At 44.4% G+C, this 8,303-nt stretch overlaps 1 non-coding gene across 1 annotated transcript; it reads left to right on the top strand.

The window, feature by feature from the left end:
• Positions 1–3,965: 3,965 nt before the first annotated feature.
• On the top strand, positions 3,966–4,039 carry Trnas-cga (transfer RNA serine (anticodon CGA)). The gene has a single exon. It is a non-coding gene; the product is annotated as a tRNA-Ser (tRNA).
• The last annotated feature ends 4,264 nt before the right edge of the window (positions 4,040–8,303 follow it).

Below are 8,303 nucleotides of genomic sequence, written 5' to 3'. Positions count from 1 at the left end.
ACGTATACTTGGAAAAGGCCGGCTGTAATTAATGTCATTTGAGCTGGTAACAGCGAATACTCTCTACGAGACCACGAAAGGAAGGGGTGTAGTTGAAAAAGGCCTAGTGATACGTTAAGATTTCAATAAAATTATATTACGGTCAGACAGAGTATCCGAAATCAGATAACGGATTGAAAAGTGTTCCCAGGAGCAGGTATAGTGTCAGATTACAATGTAGTAGCGATGAATAGTGGGCTGAATTTTGAGATTACTCAGGAAGAATTAATTCGCAAAGAAGTGGGATACAGAAGTACTAAAATATGACGAAACACGCTGGAAGTTCTCTGAAGCTGTAGGTACAGTAACAAGGAATAGCTCAGTAAGCAGCAAAGTCGATGTAGAATGGGCAAATCTTCCGAGGGCAATCACGAAAATGGAAAGAAAAACATAGGTATAAAGAAGGTAACTGAGAAGAAACCATGGGTAAAACAAGAAGTACTTCAGTTGAACGATGAAAAAAGTAAGAAAGAAAATGTTCATGGGAATTCAGCAATGTGGAAATACCAGTCGGTGAGGAATGAAATACACTACGTGACCAAAAGTACCCGGACAACCCCCATAACATACGTTTTTCATTCAAGGCACATTGTGCTGCCACCTACTGCCAGGTACTCCATATCAGCGACCTCAGTAGTCATTAGACACCGTGAGAGAGCAGAATGGGGCGCTCCGCGGAACTCATTGACTTCGAAAGTGGTCTGGTGACTGGGTGTCACTTGTGTCACACGTCTGTAGGCGAGATTTCCACACTCTTAAACATACCTAGGACAACTGCTTCCGATGTGATAGTGAAGCGGAAGCGTGAAGGGACACGTATAGCACGAAAGCGTACGGGCCTACCTATTCTGTTGACTGACACAGACCGCCGACAGTTGAAGAGGGTCGTAATAGGCAGACATCTATCCAGACCATAACACAGAAATTCCAGATTGCATCAGGATCCACTGCAAGTACTATGACAGTTAGGCGGGAGGTGAGAAAACTTCTATATCATGGTTGAGTGGCTGCTCATAAGCCAAACATCACGCCGGTAAACGTCAAAAGACGCCTCACTTGGTGTAAGGAGCGTAAACATTGGACGATTGAACAGTGGAAGGACGTTGTGTGGGGTGGCGAATCACGATACACAACATGGCGAACCGATTGCAGGGTGTGGATATGGCGAATTCCCGGTGAACATCATCTACCAGCTTGTGTAGTGCCAACAGTAAAATTCGGAGGCGGTGGTGTTATGATGTGGCCGTGTTTTTCATGGAGGGGGCTTGCTCTCCTTGCTTTTTTGCATGGGACTGTCACAGCACAGGCTTACACTGATGTTTTAAGCACCTTCATGCTTCCCATTGTTGAAGATCAATTCGGGAATGGCGATTTCATCTTCCAACACGATCGAGCACCTGTTCATAATGCACGACAAAAACATCCCTGTAATCGACTGGCCTGCACAGAATCCTTACCTGAATCGTGTAGAAAACCTTTGGGATGTTTTGGATCGCCGACTTCGTGCCCGGCCCCACCGACCGACAATGATACTCCGTTAAGATTGGGCCGCGATTCCCTAAGAAACCTTCCAGAACCTCGTAGAACGTATGCCTGCGAGAGCGGAAACTGTCATAAAGTCTCTTTATTTCCAGCATTACCGGTGAATGGCGCACGAACTTGTAAGTTATTTTCAACCAGGTGTCCGGATGCTTTTGATCACTTAGTGTAAATAGGAGTTGCACCGAAGCTAAGACGAAATCACTGCTTGAGAAGCGTGGAAAAATCGAAAAAGAAATGATTGTCTGAATGACTGACTCAGCATGTAAGAAAGTCAAAAGAACTTTCCGTGAAAATAAAAGCCAGGGTGCTAATATTAAGATTACAACGGTAATTCCACTGTTAAATGCTGTGAAGAGAGCGGATACGTGGAAAGAGTACACTGAAGGACTTTATGAAGAGTGAGATTAGTCTGATGTGATAGAAGGAAAAACGTGAGTCGATTTAGAACGGATACGAGATCCAGTATTACAATCGGGAAGTTTGGAGGGACAGATAACATTCCATCTGAATTCATAATATTATCAGGGAGGTGGACCGTTCATGTTGGTGTCTAGAATGGGTCAGTCTGGCGACATACCATCTGTCTTTCGGATAAATATCATGTACATAGTTTCGAAGACTGCTGACAAGTGCGCACAAACAGCTTAACAGCTCATGCATCCACGTTGGTGACAAAAAAAATGAGCAGAAAAATGGAAAAGAAAATGGATGATGTGTTAGATGACGTTCTGTTTGGCTGTAGGAGAGGGAGAGGTAGCAGAGAGACAATTCTGACGTTGCGGTTGATAATGGAAGAAAGACTAACGAAAAATCAAGACACATTCATAGGATTTGTTGACCTGGAAAATGCGTTCGACAGTTTAAAATGGTGCCAAATTTTCGAAATTCTGAGAAAGATAGCAGCTTTTAGGAAGAGACGTGAAATACAAAGCATGTTCAAGAGCCAAGAGCGATTAGTAAGAGTGGACATCCAAGAACAAAGTGCTCGGATTTAAAAGGTGTAAGTGAGGGATGTAGTCTTTCCCCTACTGTTTAAGCTTAACATCGAAGAAGCAATTATCGAAATAAAAGGAAGTTCATGAGTGGAATTAAAACTCAATTTGAAAGTATATCAATGATACCAATCGCTGATGACATTGCTATCATAAGTGAAAGTGAAGAAGTGCATGATCCGCTGAAGGGAATGAACATTCTAACGAGTACAGAATATGGTTTGAGAGGAAATCGAAGAAAGACTGAAGTAATGAGAATTAGTAGAAATGAAAACAACAAGAAACATAGCATCAGGACTGATGGTCACGAAGCAGACGAAGTTCAGTAATTCTGTTACCTAGGCAACAAAATAACCAATGATGGACGGAGCAAGGAGCACGTCAAGGGCGGACTTGCACTGAAAAGAAGGGTATTCCTGGCAAAGAGAAATCTACTAGAATAAAACATAGTTCATAAATTAAGTACGAAATTTCTGAGAACGCACATCTGGAGCACAACATTGTATGGTATTGAAACATGAACTGCGGGAAAACCGTAACAGAAGAGAATCGAAGCATTTGAGAGGTGGTGCTACACATGAATGTTGAAAATTATGTGGAGTGATAAGGTAAAGAATGAGGAGGTACTCCAGAGAATCGGTGAGGAAATGAATATGTGGAAAACACTGACAAGAAGAAGGGACAGGATGATAGTACATCCGTTAACACATCACGTTATGACTTCCATGGTACTAAAGGGATCTGTAGAGGTTACAAATTGCAGAGGAAGACAGAGATTAGAATAGGTCCAGCAAACAATTCAGAAAGTAGGTTGCAAGAGCTACTCTGAGACGAAGAGGTTAGCACAGGAGAGGAACTCGTGGTGGGCGGCATCAAACCAATCTGAAAGATGTTTGTATTACTTCGGCAGGGATCCCATCCGGTAATGGAGATGTTTTGTTTTCCAGTCATAAAATTATTTGATTTCATCTTGTGCGTAGGGGTCGCAAGTTTTCTTTACGTTTCTACATTCTTCCCATAACATTTCCCGTAAACTAAGCTGATCATCTGTCTCGCCTTCTTCTCCATCGTCAGGAAGTAGTGCTTCTATTAGCAATGCAGCTGACTGATCCCAACCTTGTGGTACCACCCAATCATTCCTTTTGGGCATATATGAGACTAAAAACTTTGAAAATAGCTGCTAAGGTTCAGTGACCGTGTCAGAATTATATTGTAACAAATAAACCCTCGGTCACAATTATTAAGTCAAAATTGACCTGGTTTCGATGCAACTATGAGCGTTGTCTTCAGAATTAGATGATGATGATGATGATGATGATGTTTGGTTTGTGGGGCGCTCAACTGCGTGGTTATCAGCGGGCAAGTGCTCTACCATCTGAGCTACCGGATCACTGCTAGGTAGCTCAGTTGGTAGAGCACTTGCCCGCGAAAGGCAAAGGTCCCGAGTTCGAGTCTCGGTCTGGCACACGGTTTTAATCTGCCAGAAAGTTTCAACACGGTAAGTGTTTGTGATACTTAAGTACAAATGGTATGCTTCTTCGACGGTCTTTTTTTAGCGTACAGCTCTTTTATCCTATTACAAATAATATTCTTAATTATAGGTCTAAAGGACTTTGGATTTTGACTTGACGCTTACAATAGAAGACAATAACATCCCTTTCAATATTTTTCGAAAAGAAACGTATACTGCCCAAATCGTGCCTGCTTCTTCTTTTCATCCACAGTCTCAAAAAATGGCCTTTTTTCACTCTGCCGTCCACCGTGCCACCTCCATACCACTTTCAACAGACAAATTTAATGAGGAGATTAATTTACATAAAACCATAGCAGTCAATAATGAATATAAGCCTAACATAGTGGACGATATCCTAAAAAAGAAAACTGCAAGAACTACCACGCTCAACACCTCATGCACTGAAATTAACCCAATAAAACGTTTTTCTATTCCTTTCATAGGACCCATTTCCTATCAGACTCAGCGCATGCTTCGCAACAAATACAACTGCAATGTTGCCTTCTCTACTAATAATAATCTAAAGAGAAATTTCATTCATAATTTGAAATCCATTCGCTCCCCTACAGAAAGTTCTGGCGTTTATAAGATCATCTGCGATACCTGCTCCTCCTATTATATTGGGCAAACCGGACGTGCTTTCACCGTCACATATAAAGAACATCTTTTGAGAAAGAACGGCACCAGTCCCCTAAACTCACCCTTTGCCGATCTTCTCTTAATTACTGGACACGTGCCTAAAGCCATAGGCGATAACAATATTCTGCATACCGAAAAGAAGGGGCGTAGGTTAGATGTCTTAGAGGAATTGGAGATTTTCAAACATCTCACTCGTCATGATGGCCTCATTCTCAAACAACAGCTGCAGCTACGAAATAAAATCTTTTTTGACTGTATAAAGCCATTGCTAGATCTTTGATTCAGATTTCCACATGCACTGTACCGAAATGTTGTTTTCCTGTCACATCTTTGATGTTTTCTTGTATGTCATAACCAACGTTTTGTACGTTACAAAATATACCTCTATTTAAAGCATATAAACATGTAACTTCATATTATTATTTGTGCTTACGTTATGCCTGAATCAGCTGCATCACAATTTCATGTGTCTAATTTTGAATGTACAGCAGCCTAGTTGTTTCTGCAGCTACTAGATGGCGCTCGTAGCAACACCATGCTTACTTGCCCACACTTTCTAAAGTGGGCACCTCAGTCTTGTTAAACCCTTGTCCACAGTACGAACAGCCCTTAGCGGCTCGCCATCTCTTCATTGTTCATGACGTCGCCTTTCCGGCTTAGATCTATTTTAATATGTGACTTGTAAGTACTGCAGCTTTTCGAGTCAGTACAAACATAAATATTATTAAATTACTATGTACCTAATGTTTTAGTACAGTTAGTCTAATTCTGAAGACAACGCTCATAGTAGCGTCGAAACCAAGTCAATTTTGATTTAGTATTTGTGACCGAGGGTTTATTTGTTACAATACAATATATGAGACTGTTTGTAATCGTTTTTTTTCACAGACTATTTTATATGTTACACTCCCGGTTTCTAAGTTAGCCTCCTCGAGTTGCTTCTATCATTCCATTTTTGTTTTTCTTAACTCATCCTTAAAATGTTGTTAAACGTACCTGTATCTATGGATACTTCAGACTCTTGTTATCTTGGGTCACGTTGATCTGGTATAGCTTCCTGGCTCTTTTTGTTTCACATCTTAATATCTGCAGCGTCTCGGTCAATTTGCAGGTTACTCCTTTCTAAAAACCTCTTCTGACCGCCATCAATGACTCCGTTGCTCTGTTCGCAGCCAACGTCAGCTTTTGTGCATTAGTATCTACATTATGACTCAGCAATGGACTTCCTGGACACTGAAAAACTCTTCTTAATTGTTCCCAGTTAGGTTAATGGAAACGCATCAAAGGCACCTACACACAAAAAAAATCCATCGAGACTCTTTAGGTCAAAATATCGAATAGCCGAAGAGGGTATACAAAAAAAATGGCTCCATAAAACTATACAAAACTCCGTCGAACAGGCCATGAAAGGCTCAACGGCACCGACCGGCCGACGTGGCATCCTCAGACCATAGGCGTCACTGGATGCGGATGTGGGGCAGTATGTGATCAGCACACCGCTCTACCTGTCGTATGTTAGTTTACGAGGCCGGAGCCGATGCTTCTCAGTCAAGTAGCTCCTCAGTTTGCCTCACAAGGGCTGATTGCACCCCGCTTGCCAACAGTGCTCGGGCCCCCCCCCCCCCCCCAGGGGGTCCACAACTCTTTTGTGGATACGTGCGTAGCGAGCACGTGACCCTGAGCTAATGTTGCCCTCCTTCCTTTCCAGGCTGCATACCTTCCCCTTCCGCATCCTTCCCTATCCCCAATCTTCGCCCCCCTCCCCTCACCTCTGGCTCTTTCCTTCCCTTTCTCCCCCTCTGGGAGTATGGTATGTGCCTACGTCCGGAGACAGACGTTCGTAAATGTAACGCATTCTTTGCCTTCTCTGCTTGTATGTCTTCATCCTTCCATTGTCCTTCTCTTTTCCTTACCTCTTCTCTTTCCTCTTTCCCCTTTTCTCCACTGCGGCGTTTGAGACCACTCTTCTTCCCTTTCCCTTTCTTGGTTTTTCCCTTTCTCTTTCTTCCTCCCTGTGCATGTCTGAAGGCTTACACACGCATTTTGTGCGTAGCCAGTGACGGGGTAACGCGTAATTCCCCGCCCCGGGTAGACAGGTAGGACACGTACGTACCCCCTGGTAACGGCCAGGCCCAGGGAGGGGTGATTACCCGAGCTGATACCTTCCGAAAGTGCCGATTGCCCTCCCCCCTCCGTTTGTCAGGAGGTGTGACCTGAGGTGTGAACAATCACGTAAGGCAGGAGTGCCCTCAGAGAGGGCCCCCACAAGGGAGGAGCGCGTCATCCGAGACGCCGGTAATCATGGGGGATTCTTCCGCAACAGTTTCCTCACCTTCCACTATGTCTGCCCACAAGCGTAAGTTCACCGAGTCTCAGCCACAGACAGTTCTTCCATCGTTGCCACAGTTCCTTTTTGTTTCTCGGTCTGACGAAGGTCACGACTTCTCCATGGTCGACCCTTTCATAATTCAGAAAGGTGTCGACGCAATTGCAGGTCCTGTAAAGTCTTGTTCCAGATTACGGAATGGCACCTTGTTGTTAGAAACTGTCAGTGCCCTCCAGGCACAAAAATTGCTGCGTACTTCACTTCTCCACACCTTCCCTGTCCAGGTGGAACCGCACCGTACTTTAAATTCCTCGCGTGTAGTCGTTTATACACGCTCCTTCGATGGATTTTCTGACAACGAAATTCAGCACTACCTGTCTGACCAGGGCGTAACGGCTGTTCATAGAGTTATGAAAAGGGTTGACACGAACATCATTCCAACCCGCACTGTCTTCTTGACATTTGACAAAGTTCAACTCCCATCGAAAATCAAAGCAGGCTATGAGATAATTTCCGTTCGCCCTTATGTCCCAAACCCTACGCGTTGCTATCGGTGTCAGCGGTTCAACCACACCAGCCAGTCCTGTTCCAATCCGGCCAAATGTGTTACGTGTGGCAAGGATGCCCATGAGGGTGCTTGTCCACCTCCATCCCCTCGCTGCATCAACTGTATGGGTGACCACGCTGCTTCCTCTCGAGATTGCCCCGTTTTTAAAGACGAAAGGCTCATCCAGGAAATCAGAGTGAAGGAAAAGGTGTCGACCTTTGCAGCTCGAAAATTATTCGCCAGGCGACAGCCCACCGTGCCTCAGACAGGACAATACAGCACTGTCCTTGCTTCTCCTTGGCCATCAAAGGAGGCGGCCATGCAGACTTGCGACCTCATCTTTAGTACCACGGTCGTCCGATCGGCCAGCGCAAAGATCGCCCGTTCAATCTCACCACTTTCGCCTGCCCACTCAATGGCTCACTCTTCAGCGGGTTCTGCTAAATCTCGAGCCCAAAAGTCAGACACCAAGACTTCGAAAAAAGAGCATACTTGTGAAAATTTTTTACGTACCCCAACTTCACAACCATCGGTTCTTCCTTCATCTAAACATCATATTTCCAAGAAGGCTACTAATAAACCCAGTTCATCTCCTTCTCCGCCAAGGCGTGTCCCATCTACAGCACCACCTGGCGGAAATCGCCCTTGGCCGTCTTCTGTGTCGCCGAGGCGCACTGCTAGCGGCTGCTCAACCGGCCGATCGCT

This window comes from Schistocerca cancellata, chromosome 5 (genome assembly GCF_023864275.1).
Source record: "Schistocerca cancellata isolate TAMUIC-IGC-003103 chromosome 5, iqSchCanc2.1, whole genome shotgun sequence".
Lineage (NCBI taxonomy): Eukaryota > Metazoa > Arthropoda > Insecta > Orthoptera > Acrididae > Schistocerca > Schistocerca cancellata.
This window is presented reverse-complemented; position numbering and strand designations above follow the sequence as displayed.